The sequence below is a fragment of the Sardina pilchardus genome, chromosome 4, assembly GCF_963854185.1.
Source record: "Sardina pilchardus chromosome 4, fSarPil1.1, whole genome shotgun sequence".
Classification (NCBI taxonomy): domain Eukaryota; kingdom Metazoa; phylum Chordata; class Actinopteri; order Clupeiformes; family Clupeidae; genus Sardina; species Sardina pilchardus.
The window spans coordinates 4,530,054-4,544,747 of record NC_084997.1 but is presented as its reverse complement, the minus strand read 5'-3'; positions in this window follow the sequence as shown (position 1 = coordinate 4,544,747).

Here is a 14,694-nt window from a genome sequence, read left to right as displayed (position 1 = left end):
TCTCGAAAGACTAACTTTTCTTTATAATTAGTGACAGGGAGGAATTTTCCTTGGCATGGACTGCCGGCCCTCATTTTTCTGTTGCCTCAGCTTTGAAGCAGACAAGTCTACATAGAGACAGTGGAAGACTAGCTCTGCAGCACAGGAAACAAGTGAGGATACACTGACTACGCCTCCCTTGGGCACAGTCTTCCCACAGCGACTGCAGCTCAGGCATTTTATGGCCACATCATTCATAATTTAAAATCCTCAATAAAGAGCCTCAAGGACCATTTAAAGGCAGTCTGGAGAGACAATGGTCAAGAGACAAAAAGACAATAACAGGCCAGAAGTTTTTCATTCCCGTCACAAAAAAAGACAGGATGGATTATCTGTAAACTGCCGTTTACCTCCTGTAGTTCTCTTCACCTCCGCCATGGCTGATTCTTTAAAAAGGACTTCGTTGGCTGGATGTTTTATATTACGACTGTTCCTGTTGAATGTGGCGTTAGTGGTTGTGTAAGTATGATGGTTTGAGCGTGGGAGCCTGTGTGGCGGGTGTGGTGAAGTCTCCAGGCACAGAGAGGAGGTCAAGTTCTGCAGTCTGGACATAATAACTGCGGATCAGGTCAGCGTCACTGGCACATTGCACAGCGTCTCCGGATGGGTAGCAAGAGCAGACCCAGGGCTTCCATTTGTGAGAGGTCTGGGCACAGCCAGAGGAATGTCATTTTTTTCTCCTCCTATGGTTACAAACCCACTTGTCAGACTCGTATTCTATGTCTTGAGCTCTGACTGATCCCCTATTTAGCATTTATTTACTATGGCACAATCCTCTGAAATTCCCTTTAATATGCTAGCCATGAAAAATGCCATGGAGTATTCTCTCTCTAGAAAGGATTTTAATTCCTTGCCATTAAGTTTGACTGGATTCAAGATAATCTGAAAAGACATGTATCCACTATTCTTTATACCCTGCATGCAGTCTTACAAGACATAAAGTCTTAAAAGACTCACAAACGAGGCCTGAGCCCTGGACTCTACACTTTTGTTTAAATCAAAGCACCTGGCAAAAAGGCTGCGAGCTTGCCATTTTAATGGGTCTCTCTGTTGTAACAGTCTTCCCTTTGTAGTTCAACTGGAGGAGAGATAATCTGCATTGTGCTGCCTTTCTCTGTGCCAGGCATCAGGAGATCTGCTTTGAAGGCCAGTTTCCCGGCCTGGGTCAGGACCTGGCACTTCTCCACCCTCTGTGTGAGTTTGGCATACTCTGTGTAAGGGGCAGAACCCTGTGTCTCGGCGGGCACAGCAGCCTTGTTTATCCTTGCTAGGCAGAGTGACCAATGGAGGGAGTGAAAGGGAAAGCCCCAGATCTCACACGGCTTTCGCTTATGCGCTGTGGGTGTTGTCAGAGATTGACCCCGTCACGACGGGGTGTCTTTCTCAGCCTTGCCCAGGTCAAAGGAGAGCAGTCGGTGAGTTTTTTGGCATCCTGTTTGAGTGAACTCCCCCAACTTGCACGTCACAGGATGGGCTGTGTAGCAGTGTCCAAACACACATATCCATTATAACGACCTACTGTGGGACCTTTGACGGGTGAGATCTATCAAATGCAGAAATCAGACTAGCACAGTGGGTTTGTCCAAAAAGTAAATTTCCCAAATATGTATTGTTTTATGGTTTCCTTAGGCACAGCACCTGCTGTTTGGTTCCAGTCTATCTAATTCTGATGGATGAAAACTTGTGGACTGCGAATTCCAGAGGGGACTTACTACTCCTGAAAATGTGATTTAAGTATGAATCTGCTAGAGCATTTTAAATGAGCAAAATTGTGTTATTGAAAAGGGAGAAACTGGTGACAAAGAGCTAGTTATGGCTTGAAGATGATATCTACTGTCTACAGAAATGAGGTCAATGGGAAAGAAATAACTCAAAAAACAGCCAAATAAAAATCCTTCTTCTTTATCCCATGAACTTAAGCATTTGTTAAACATACTACATTGGCCGGACAATATATAGTCAGAGCCCGCATGAGTGGGTATTATATGCCATGCAGATGCAGCTCTTGGTGCATTCATAACTTTATTTGCTTCATTATGGAACATTAAAGTAACCCTCACATAATTTGCTGTGAAGTAAACGTTGGACACACTGGAGTACATGCCACTGACTATGCACAATAACTACAAGGCAATTTGGGTGGCTGATATACAAGACATTACTGCTTGTTGTGGGTTAAGTTTATTTTATGACAGGCAATGATTCACCTGATATTTCCATAAACATTGACCTGAATCAGTGATAACTCAATTTCCATATGATTGGCCTTGTCTGGGACTGAGATGCTGCCAGACAGCACAACACAGACTAAATGAATTAGCACGAAAACCACAAAGGGCTGCACCACATCAGTGAAAGCCAAGTACTGAATAATGTACACGGCAGCAGTCAGTATTAAAGTCAGTCAAAACCCAACCCACATGGTGAGACTGAATATATTTGTGTGATATAAACTGTGAAGGCGTCCAAAGACCACACAGTTAGATACATTCCACTGTATTCTTAACTCTAGACCAATATACTATCGTTACACTGTAATTACACAGTTGTTTCGTTCTGAAAGTCAAAATTGTGTTAAGTAATTTCTGCAAATTCACTGAGGTTAAATCCTCGTTTTGAGTTTACATTACCTTATTTTGTTTTCAAGCCTTATCAAAACACTGCAGCTAATTGAATTCATTGTAACCCTATCTGTCGGACATCTTCTAGTTGTATGACTACACACAGCCACTTCATGCCCCACAGGACTACTTATTTTAAGCAGTTGCACCTAAAATCCCGGAGTAACATTAACAAATAAATGAGGCTCCAAGTCAAAGTAAACATCCTTTCTAGTTTGCTCGTTTCTCACATGGATGGATAGAGACAGCAACTAAAGAAAGCCACAAACCAACTGAATCACACAAACTAAAATCTAAATGCTAATTACAAAGCTTCAGTAAACATGAGTTTTACTGGAATAAGGATCCATAAGGGGAAACGGGATAAGTAGCCTACAACATGTTCTCAGAAGTACAGTACAAACGAACAATGACATCACGCACACACACACAGAGACACACACAGACACACGCAGACACGCACTCACACACACAGGAATCATCAGAGGAGTTTGTGCTTGCAAGGCAGCCCAAGATTCCTCCTCTTTTTTCACCAAATAACATGGGAAAACTGTGTTCAAAGACTTCAATCTTTTGCCATATCAATGAGCTTTACTATGTATATCTGAAATGTAGAAATGAGAAGCCAAAAAATGAACACTTGTTAAACAAAGTGTCCCTGCCGAGTCACTTTGTTGCTGGGGCCTGGGTTCATGGGAAGAGGCTCATGCCAAAGTGGGATTGGCGAGGGGACAGAACTCTCATCAGACCTCAGTTTGGCCACAGCACCGGTCTGACTTCACAGAATGCACCTGAGTACACAGATTTATACACAACCCTCGTGCCTGTGCCGGAATATTCTACTCTCACTGCGTACTGACATCATTACAGCTGTTGTGAATTTTTAAAAACGAAGCCCGTCCAAAAATTTACAGAGGCCTCTGATCACTCTCTCCTCTCCAGCTTTTTCCCTCCCTTCCTCCATCAAAAGCCCAGCTGATAGAAAACGGCCTGAAGCAGAGAGCCACATTTTATTAGAGGCCAGCAGCTCAGGACCACCAGAAATGAGTCAAGTCTGTCTGACATCACCGCACATACTGAAATAGTTGTCAGAGAGTTGGAGGCTCCGTAACACCCCGACCTTAACAAATGCGACTCAGTGGTTTCCATTAGCTCTCCATGCCTGGGTGCATACAGAAGTGTGACACTGCAAAGTTATATCACAGTTTTTTTTCTCTCTCTCTCTCTCTCTCTCTCTCTCTCTCTCCCTCTCTCTCTCTCTCTATGTGGAGTGCTAAAACTAGGAGAATGATAATGTGGTATGTGTATATCATTCATCCTGAGATGTTTTCCACTGAAAGTGTAGAAATAATGAGAGTTCCAGTGTCCAACTATTTTCAGGATACACAGAGGCAAGGTGTGCTATTTCAACCATAGTAGTTGGGCCTTTGGGTGTTGGATAGTTCTGCAGTACTGCACTCAAGAGTTTATGGGCCTGAAAATAACTGTCCTACCTTGCAGTCAGAGAAATCCCTAGTTAATAACAAAATGTTGCTAACCATAAATAAATGTGGTGGTGTCTGCTGATTTTGTCATCAAGGCAAAACTAAAAACAGGTAGGAGTGCATACAGCCTTGGTGACACTGAAATTCCTCTTAAATATTCTTCTAAAACTTGAATTCAGTTATTTGTTAGATCAAGAAAAGCAGGAGCATCTCAATGCATAGAGGCACATTAGATATAGCACAGGGCCAGATGTGGGGTCTAATAACACATCAAGGCTATAGGCAACAGAGACAAGCGACCATCATCTCTTTGCAGACTGTAGATTTTCCCAAGTTGGAATGACCAACAGAAAAAAAGCTCAATGATAAAAGCACATTTTTTAAAATCTAAAGTAAACCGACTCCAGACAAACGTATGACAGCCCAACATTGTTCAAAATCGCCATTTTCAATATTGCTAAGTGCTTTGCAGCCTCAGTTTGAGAAAGAGGTAGGTCTAGATAGATTTCTTATAGAAAATGTTGAAAAAGTAACTTGAATTATTTGATCCTACATTAGCACAACCAGATTCAATTTAGTGTTTGTCTGTGGTCATGTGCCGGATCATGCACAAGCATCTACTCTGTGTACTGTGAGATCAAGTTTAGTGGGCGCCCCTGGCAACAAGCCAACAGCTGCTGAAGCATTCAACCCTGACAACGGAAGATGATGTTCACATTTTATGTCCACATATGTGAATTAGTGAGTTCCTCTCAGTACTGACTATAAGTAGCATCCCATAACTACAAAACAAGTGTATCACGTAGTACATTTGAGTTTTACCCAGTGAAGAGAATGGAATCTGTGGAATGGTAATTCATTCAATATAAAATCACCCAGTTTTAAATGGATATGCTGGCAAGACCACAAGATGACACACCAAAAGCTGCTTTCAACACTGATATTCTCACAGGGTTCACTGAATTGGTCTAAACTGGCCGTCATAGGCATACAATAATAGCCACTGTTTATCTTTACTGTCTTTTCAAAATACAGAAATAGATCTACCTGATCAAGACAGTGCCAGTGTTTTCGCCAAGCTTTGCCCCTTCGATAGCAGAACAATCTGTAGGAAAAGGACAGGGTATCGTAAAGGTAGATTTATCTCTGGATGCTCATGGTGTTTTGGATCTTATTCTCATACAGCTTTTAGATGTCTGCAATTCTTAACGTGTTTTAAAGCATGATGATATCATGAAACATCTCATATTCATCGTACTGAGGACTGAGGTCTGACTGTTCTTACATGAACATTCAATTAAAGCTTCTCTGAGCTCCTGTAGTTCTGAATGGGCTCCCCCCACACAGTGTGCGCATACCAAATTGTGAGCACCGCACCTCACACTGCTTGGATGAAAGCATATCTTTCGCAAATTTTCATTGCAAACTATGCATGCAACTTTACCAAACAGTATAGAAGTATTAACCCCCCTCTCCTTGGCGCTCTCTCTCTCTCTCTCTCTCTCGTGCGTGCTCAATGGACACCTGCTCCTCGACATGTGCATTTAACTCATTAACTGCCATTGACGTCTTTAAACGTCAATTTAGACACATACGTTGACTGACATTGACGTCTATAGACGTCAATTGCGTTTTTCAATGGGGAGGGCTCAAGGGTGGGCTTAGGAACGATCTGGCAGAGTTTCAGGCTTGTAAACAGACTGTACTAGCGATCCGAACCGCTAGATGGCCGCAGTGCCATTTGGATGATTAGTATCTGCCTGCAGAGTGCACATATGCAGAGACAGCATGCAGCATGCAGCATGCAGCATGCAGCAAGCAAACACTGAAGATTGACCACAGTGGATCTAGTTTGCACGCGGTCCAGCAAATTAATATGCTTATTTCTTGCATCAAGGATGGAAAACTTGTGAACGGTATGATCCATTTACATTGGATATTGCTATATAGACTAACAACAACTTTGCTAGTGCTAGCTTGCTAAAGCTATAAGTATACTCGACGCACCCGACCTGTCGCGCGACAATGTGACGTCAAACTGACGTAATTTCCTGTGTCGCAAGCCACATTTCAGCCGCGCCCGACGTGTCGCGCACCGAACATTTTATATCAGCCGCGCGCGCCAACCTCGCATGACAACTAGGAAGAGATTGAAGCCAAGCTCACGGAAGATCGTTTTCTCAATTTTTTGGTCAAAAACAGGTGTTTTTAGCAAAACTAACCCATGTTCTACTGACGATTACTAAAGAACGGTAAACGATAGAAACAAACCGGTGAAAGAGGTTCCTGGTGAAAGAGGAGAGTCTACTCTTTCATTTGGTAGCTTGTGTGTTTACATAGTCATAAAACTCACCGTTCGGTGGATCTTATAAAAACAGTCAAAATGCTGTAAAACGTCTGGCAGTATGGAGCGCTTTGCACTGAAAATGGCTGGCAGCCAATGAGTTAACCCTCTGGAGTCTAAGGACCTGTTTACACGACAACGTTTTTTTAAAAACGGTGTTTATTTTCATCAGTTAGGCCTTTCGTTTACACGACGACGCCGTTTTGGAGGCTGAAAACGATGGTTTTTGAAAACTGCTTCTAGGGTGGAAGTTTTTGAAAACCCCGTTTTCGTTTTGCCGTGTAAAGGCAAATCTGGGGTTTTTATGACGACATAGCCCCACCTCGAACCTCTAGTCCAGCCCCCACGCTTGACCTCACCTGACTAGACCCTTGGCAGAACAACAACAATGCTGGATCACGGAGCCGTGTGTGTGCTGCTGGCAGCTGCACTGCTGCACTGCTGCATTTGTTGACAATGCTGGAACAAAACGTTGCAATTCTGCATGATTTCTACGACCAGCGACAACGCATTAACAATAACCTGCGCCAAAATAGTCTCTAGGCTACTTTTAAATCCACCACCTCCCCCTGCTAGAAGAGTTAATGAACACATAGCCGTAATCAACTTAATGCAGAGCCTACGAGCACCCATTTTGTTTGCGCAGGAGTTATAGTCTAATAGCCTAAGCACACAGCAACTATAGCCTAGTCTACTTGTGGCCGCGATGCAAATAATTCAATTTAATTCAGCACAGAGCATGTTCAACGAATTCTCTCACAAACAGCTGGTGGAAATCCCGACACTTTCAATGACATGAAATGTAATAATCCAAATGAAACATCTCACAAATGCCTCGAAATACACTGCCCTGCCCTGTGCTTTGCGTAGCCCAAGTAAATAAAATAGCCTACCCTAAATCATTTGTAGTGTCCGATACCACAATAGGGTCATTCCACGTCAAATCAACCAGAGCACACGCACTTGCCTTGCGTCTCAAAAAAATCTGAAAAAAATACCATGCGTGCCTATGTTACCCAGGAGACACTCTGTAAAATGTTTTTGCGCTAAGATCAATACTTTTCAAGTAACAGCCAGTTTTATGGGGGGAGGGGGTGTCAAATTTGTTCTGCCTCTTTTTTTTGTCAAAGTTCACAAGCTCATTGCTCAAGAACTAGAATCTGTAGGAGGCTCAAATTTTGCAGGCTGGTGCATAAATAGGAAGAGTATGCAGTATAATCACCACGAGTAGTCTGGATGATCCTGCATGGTCATAGCAGTCCCTCAAAGTTGATCAAAATTGTATTGGAGTTCTTCAAACTAAACAGCACAACAAAAAAGCACCTTATGCTGCCTGGAACTTTATCAGAACTACCTCCAATATACTAATAGCAAGATGTTCAACTTGCGTTTACTTGAAACTTGGGAACTTGTGAAATATTGTTACATTTTATGTTATGTTACATTTTCACTGTTTACAATGGGGGCCATATTGCCTTTTGGCTGTAAAAATCCAAATAAATAAGTGTTTTTTGGAACTATTTCTTTGTCATCTGCATCCGAATTTGGGGGCTGTTTAAAAAAATTAGGCCATATCCTCCAGCCCCACAGTAGTTCAGGGTTAAAGGGATAGTTCGGATTTTAAGACACGAAGTTGTATGGGTTCCCTGTCAGCAACGTAGTGCATCAGCACTGACTTACCCCCGACAGCGTCCTGTGAGCCGAGATCCAGCCGGTTTTTGATCGTTTTTGATGCCGGACTATTTTCTTCAGCAAGTTTCTGGGGTCACGAAAGTAAAGTGTTTTTCTTCTCAAAACCATATGCGTTCAACAGAGTGATATATTTGCACCACAAAAACGTTGTCCAGCTGTCAGTAGCGCGCAGTGATAGGAATCGCGAAAAATAAGTAAGTGATAACGAGGTTTGAATTTTTCCTGGACAACGTTTTTGTGGAGCAAATATATCACTCTGTTGAACGCATATGGTTTTGAGAAGAAAAACACTTTACTTTCGTGACCCCAGAAACTTGCCGGACTACTTTCTTCAGCATCAAAAACGATCTAAAACCGGCTGGATCTCGGCTCACAGGACGCTGTCGGGGGTAAGTCAGTGCTGATGTACTACGTTGCTGACAGGGAACCCATACAACTTCGTGTCTTAAAATCCGAACTATCCCTTTAAGCTCAATTTCTTAGACCTTCTTTCACTACTTTCCCCATTGGAATGTTTGATATTGACTCCTGAGAGTAGGTTTAGCTGATGGTCCTGGGATGCCTATTACGGCTGTATGTGTCTTAAAGGAATACGCCACCCAAAAATGAAATTAAGCTAGTCTCGGTCACCCCCAGAGTTTAGAACAGTGAAAAAAACCCGGTTAAAATCCGTCCGGGCATTCTCCTGCTTTGGGAGCAGCGATTTTAGCTTTAGCTTAGCACAGTTGCTGTAGATGAAGGGTGTCAGTGAGCACGTCCTCCAAAAAGTGACCGAGACGTCTACATTTTTTTCTAAATATATCTTGGGAGCCGTGTGTTCAAAACGAGTACAAATCATAATGCAAAATCGAACAAGACGGTGTCCTGCGTGATTAACGAGTGCACGCGCAAAGAAACCAATAGCAGCTAGAAGGCACACAACACAACACGGGCTAGGCTATAACCTAACCATAGCATCTAACAACTGATAGGCTAACCTCAGGAGAAAAGGTAGGCTGACAAAAAGACTTTGGTCTATTCATTTGATTTTGAGAGTAAAACTGGGTTTCTCTGCTTGGACGCCATGTTATCTATGTTTAGAGAAGAACACCTACCTAGCAAAAGGATAGGCACCTAGCGCATTCATGTCACATACGGAGAAATATTCACCCTGCATGCAGCTAAATCAGTTGTAAAATTTCCATAAAATTATGTATGAATGCAAACTCTGTAATATTACTATAAGCCATTTATTTGTTGGTTGTTTAATAAAGTCCACCAAAACGTTATGGATATAGAAAATGTGTAGAAAAAGCAACTCACCACTGGTCTACAACGGGACAGGTAGTTGGCGAGCTAACGTTTTCTGTAATTCCCTCCTCCCATTTTGAGTAGCCTAGCCTCTGGTCTGGTGTTTTGTTGTCTGTTTTCAACAAGGCATAAGAAACTTATTCTGTGTTTTGGGTATCCGGATAAATACCTCTGACATGTAAATTAGTGTCCGTCGAGCTCTTTCATTTCCTCAAATCTCCTATGGGAAAAGTTTGGAAAGGTTAGGCTACTCGTTCATGCTGCTGTGAAGGATGCCAGCTAGCTTAGCTGTGCATGTCATGTGGAACGTTAGTAGTAAACCGGACGCCTAGTGCTGCTAGCATAGATATAAAATCTAGTGCTGCTGTCTATCTTTTACTGTCTATGGCTGCTGTAGCCTTTAGCTGGGTTGTTGACACGCTCGACTCCCGAGTGCAGCTGTTTCGGTCCTGTTTCGCGGGTTCGAGCCTATGGTTCGAGCCTATTTTTTACAGTCCAGGCGTGACATTGTAGTGACCAGTGACAGTACCCTACATTATTCAAAAGTAGCAGAAAGCAGCAGTGTAGTCCGGCAGCCAAATGAATCTCGTTTTTTTTTGTTGTTGTTTTTTATTTATGTATGTATTTATTTATTTATTACATTGCATGTCAAATGCAATGTACTGTTATCCCTGTTATTCTTATCTTTATTATTCTGCTTCCGACCAAAATCAAACATCAAAGGCTCTAGAACCACTGAACCGTTTGACGTCATTCAAGCACTCATACACAGGTCTTGTAACGGAGATTTGTTCTATGTATTTTTCACATTTGTGAACTTTATACTTTTTGAGATATTTACGATAAAAAAGTTTAAAATTCCCATTCTCGATGTCAGGTTCCTACGTCACAGTCCTCCGCCATATTGGAATTGGGGAAAGAACATCGTCTCCGCCATAGGAACCCATTCAATTTAGCGTCAAAAGGTAGTAGTCAAACTTTTAATTAACGTGTCATTTTTTAACTTTGAGTCATTATCTGGAGAGACTAAGGCCTGATATATACACAAATCGATGTCAGGTTCATGGCCGCAGCCAAATTGAAATGGGGGAAACAAAACATCTACGCCATGCAGCGCCATAGGAACCCATTCATTTTTTAGTGAAGATCCACCGGTCTTCACGTACCTCGTACGGGCATCTCGTATAATCCAAACCTACCTAATTCGATTTGTGTATATATCAGGCCTTGGTCTCTCCAGCTAATGACTCAAATTATAAAAATGACACGTTAATTAAAAGTTTGACTACTACCTTTTGACGCTAAATTGAATGGGTTCCTATGGCGGAGACGATGTTCTTTCCCCAATTCCAATATGGCGGAGGACTGTGACGTAGGAACCTGACATCGAGAATAGAGTTTACATTGAGACCCTTTGGCGGCAAAGACTAATTGTTACGTCAGTGCTCAGCTGTCAGTAATCAAGGATCTCTGAGTCTGATCCAAAGCCATGGCATCACCGCTGCGCTAAACCAGGCTAAACGTGAATGTTATGTTACGTTACGTTTTCACAGTCTACAGCTGTGAAAACATTCTACCTTGCCACTGTAATCCAGGACGTTGTCGTCTTGTCACCTGTTAGGCTACTCCTTACTTGATTTGTTTATATCGTTACAGTAGCCTAACCGGTTTGCTCTCGGTAACGTTATCAACAGCTAAAGACAATCTAACCTAAAGACAATCTAACCTAACGTCAATGTAAACACTGTATTTAGCTAACGACAACCAAACTTGCTCCAGGCTAACGTTTAACGTCGGGGTAGGCTGCAAGGCGAACAGGGTTTAGCAAGCTAGTCGTTAGACTTGCCAGCCAGGCAATCATTTAAAGCTTTCGGTATCATTCACAAATTAAAAACCTAAGCTTATTGTACATTCCTATTAGGACAATCACGCACCTGAACACACTTCGAAGAACATACTAGCTCATCCTGTAAAATGTGTAGCCTACATAAAATATCCTACTGTAAGCTAACGTTACATTTGCTACCTGTTGCTGCATCATCGTTGATTGGCGTTGTTTGAGAATGAGATTGTATTCCGTATTCCATCATGCCTACTTTTAACCTGCATTAGTGTAGATATGAAGGCTATAAGCTATCCTACCAGTCGTTTCACTACTAAAGTGTCAGCTCTTGCAACTCGTTTGAAGTTGACAACTTCATTTCAGTCTTTTCAAATTATAATAAATGAAGAGTTATTTTCCAAAATAGCCTATATCCACAATTTTGATGCATTTTCATAAATCACTTTTTAAATGTGACTTTCCAAGTAATTTCAGTGGAATTGTAATTGGGTTATTGTTATTTATCTATTTGTCTGTGTAGCCTAGTTGTCTTTTTAACTATAGGCCTAATACAATGATGTCAGTAACCTTTTTGCATTTACATGCAATGGTAATTCCTTCCATGGAATTACATTTTCTAGTTATCGTTATAATTATTCTGCTTCCGACCAAAATCAACTATCAAAGGCTCTAAAACCACTGAATCGTTTGACGTCATTCAAACACTCATACACAGGTCTTGTAACGGAGATTTGTTCTATGTATTTTTCACATTTGTGAATGTAGCACTTGTGCTGGATCAGTAAAAGCTACACACAGATTTCTAGGTTCCTGAGCTGTGTAATAACTAAAATCTGAAACCGAGATATGGCAACTATAATCACTTTATTTTGTACAGTTCCTTTGTGTTGAATAAAAGAAGAAAAGAATGGATGTGTGTGATTATTAGTAAAATGTTGTGGTGGAATGTATGGATGTAGTAGTGTAAGCAAGGCAATGTAAATGTAAAAATGACAAATAGTATATCACAATATCAATCCCCTCACAATACAATCAACAATGTCAAAGTGAGAGCAAATGCACTTCAATTAACTTGTTCAAATAATAAGAAAAGTCCCTTGTGGTATAAAAGCAAAAAATGTAGAAAGTCCCTTGTGGTATAAAAGTAAAAATGCAAACGTCCCTTATGGTATAAAAGTAAAAAGGCAAAAATAGTTTCCAATATGCTCCTTCCTGTATGGGAAAAGAACGCTTATCTGTAATCCACGTGCGATGGTTGAAGTTCACGCCGACGGTGAAAAGACCTAGCTGCAGTTGGCCACACTGCAGCTGGCTGGGTGGTCGACACGCGTAATCTTTTTGGACAGGCTCGCCATCGTAGTTCGTCTGAATCCAATGAATCTTTATCCCGACATAAAAAAACAATCTACACAGAACAGTGTAACAGTTACCATAAGGCAATTCTTTCCTATGAGATCTCATTTAAACTTTTTCTTATATCAAACTCTCAGGCATAACGCCGTAATACTGCCATATAAGGACACTACATCTCAGCTGCAGCATGCTGATAACTAGCACAACTGAATAGTAAGCCAGCACGGCTAACAAACCTTGAGCAGACAGTATGTACATGAAAATAGTTCGGCAACACACCCGTAATTCACATGGAAAAGGTACAACAATACATATTTCACATTAAAGTATCGACTAACTGTCGAACTAACATCCATTTCTATGCATATTAGCAAGCTAACATCACAACGTGAGCTCCGTGAACCCATTAGCTAGGCAGAGTTGCGTGAGTTACCTTCAAAGTTTACCCCAAAACAACCAAAGAAAATGTGGAACTACCACTCAAATTCAGCAAATAAAAGTGTCTAATGTGTATAAATGCTTCGACTGGTTTTTTGGTGAGTTTTCTACGTCTCCAATTCACACGTACTCCACTAACATTATAAAAATAACTTACCGAAGCTCTTCATTCGTTGAAATAAAAATAAAAGATCCTCTTGACGAGTGATATAACAAAGTAAAGTAAAAACAGTAACAAAAATGATTTCTGAAACGTTCCTATTAGTAAATAATTGTTAATAAATGTGTAATTCTATCGGAATTCGGAAACGTGGCTTTCAGTGCTCAGGTTGAAGCTGAAAAGAAAATTCTCGCGCATGCGCGGTGCAAAGTGGCACTGAATCTAACAGGGCTACATGAACTTTATACTTTTTGAGATATTTACGATAAAATAATTAAAAACTCCCATAGAGTTAACGTTGAGACCTATGGTTGAGACCCTTTGGCGGCAAAGACTAATTGTTACGTCAGTGCTCAGCTGTCAGTAATCAAGGATCTCTGAGTCTGATCCAAAGCCATGGCATCACCGCTGCGCTAAACCAGGCTAAACGTGAATGTTACGTTACGTCTACAGCTGTGAAAACATTCTACCATGCCACTGTAATCCAGGACGTTGTCGTCTTGTCTCCTGTTAGGCTAGGCCTACTCCTTACTTGATTTGTTTATATCGTTACAGTAGTCTAACCGGTTTGCTCTCGGTAACGTTATCAACAGCTAAAGACAATCTAACCTAAAGACAATCTAAACTAACGTCAATGTAAACACTGTATTTAGTTAACGACAACCAAACATGCTCCAGGCTAACGTTTAACGTCGGGGTAGGCTGCCAGGCGAACAGGGCTTACACAAGGGCTTTTAGGCATCTCGACAGAGCAGCGTTTTAAGTGAAGTCCAACCAGTTGCACCATTTAGGTTCAAGCCTTCTTCTCAGTCGCTTATTGTAGGCTATTCCACTCACAATCACACTCACACACCTGGAAACGGTTTCGAAGAACATAGGCCTACTAGCTCATCCTGTAATATGTGTAGCCTACATAAAATATTCTACTGTAAGCTAACGTTACATTTGCTAGATATCCTACCTGTTGCTGCATCATCGTTGATTGGCGTTGTTTGAGATTGTATTCCGTATTCCAATGGTGTCTATAGCCTACTTTTAACCTGCATTAGTGTAGATATGAAGGCTATGTGCTATCCTACCAGTCGTTTCACTGTAGGCTACTAAAGTCAACTCGTTTGAAGTTGGCAACTTCATTCAGTCTTTTAAATTCTAATAAATGAAGAGTTAAAATAGCCTATATCCACAATTTTGATGCATTTTCATAAATCACTTTTTAAATGTGACTTTCCAAGTTGTAATTGTAATTGGGTAGGCTAATTGTTATTTACAGGGGCGTCACTAGGTGTAGCCTACCATAGATCCGGGGCTGTAGCCCGACTTTTTTTTTTTTTTCCCCTTCTTACGGGGGTCCGGGGGTTTTTCCCCCGGGAAATTTTGAAAATTGGGCCGTTAAAGATGCCGTTTCAACGTAGTTTGAGAAGGAAAGGAAG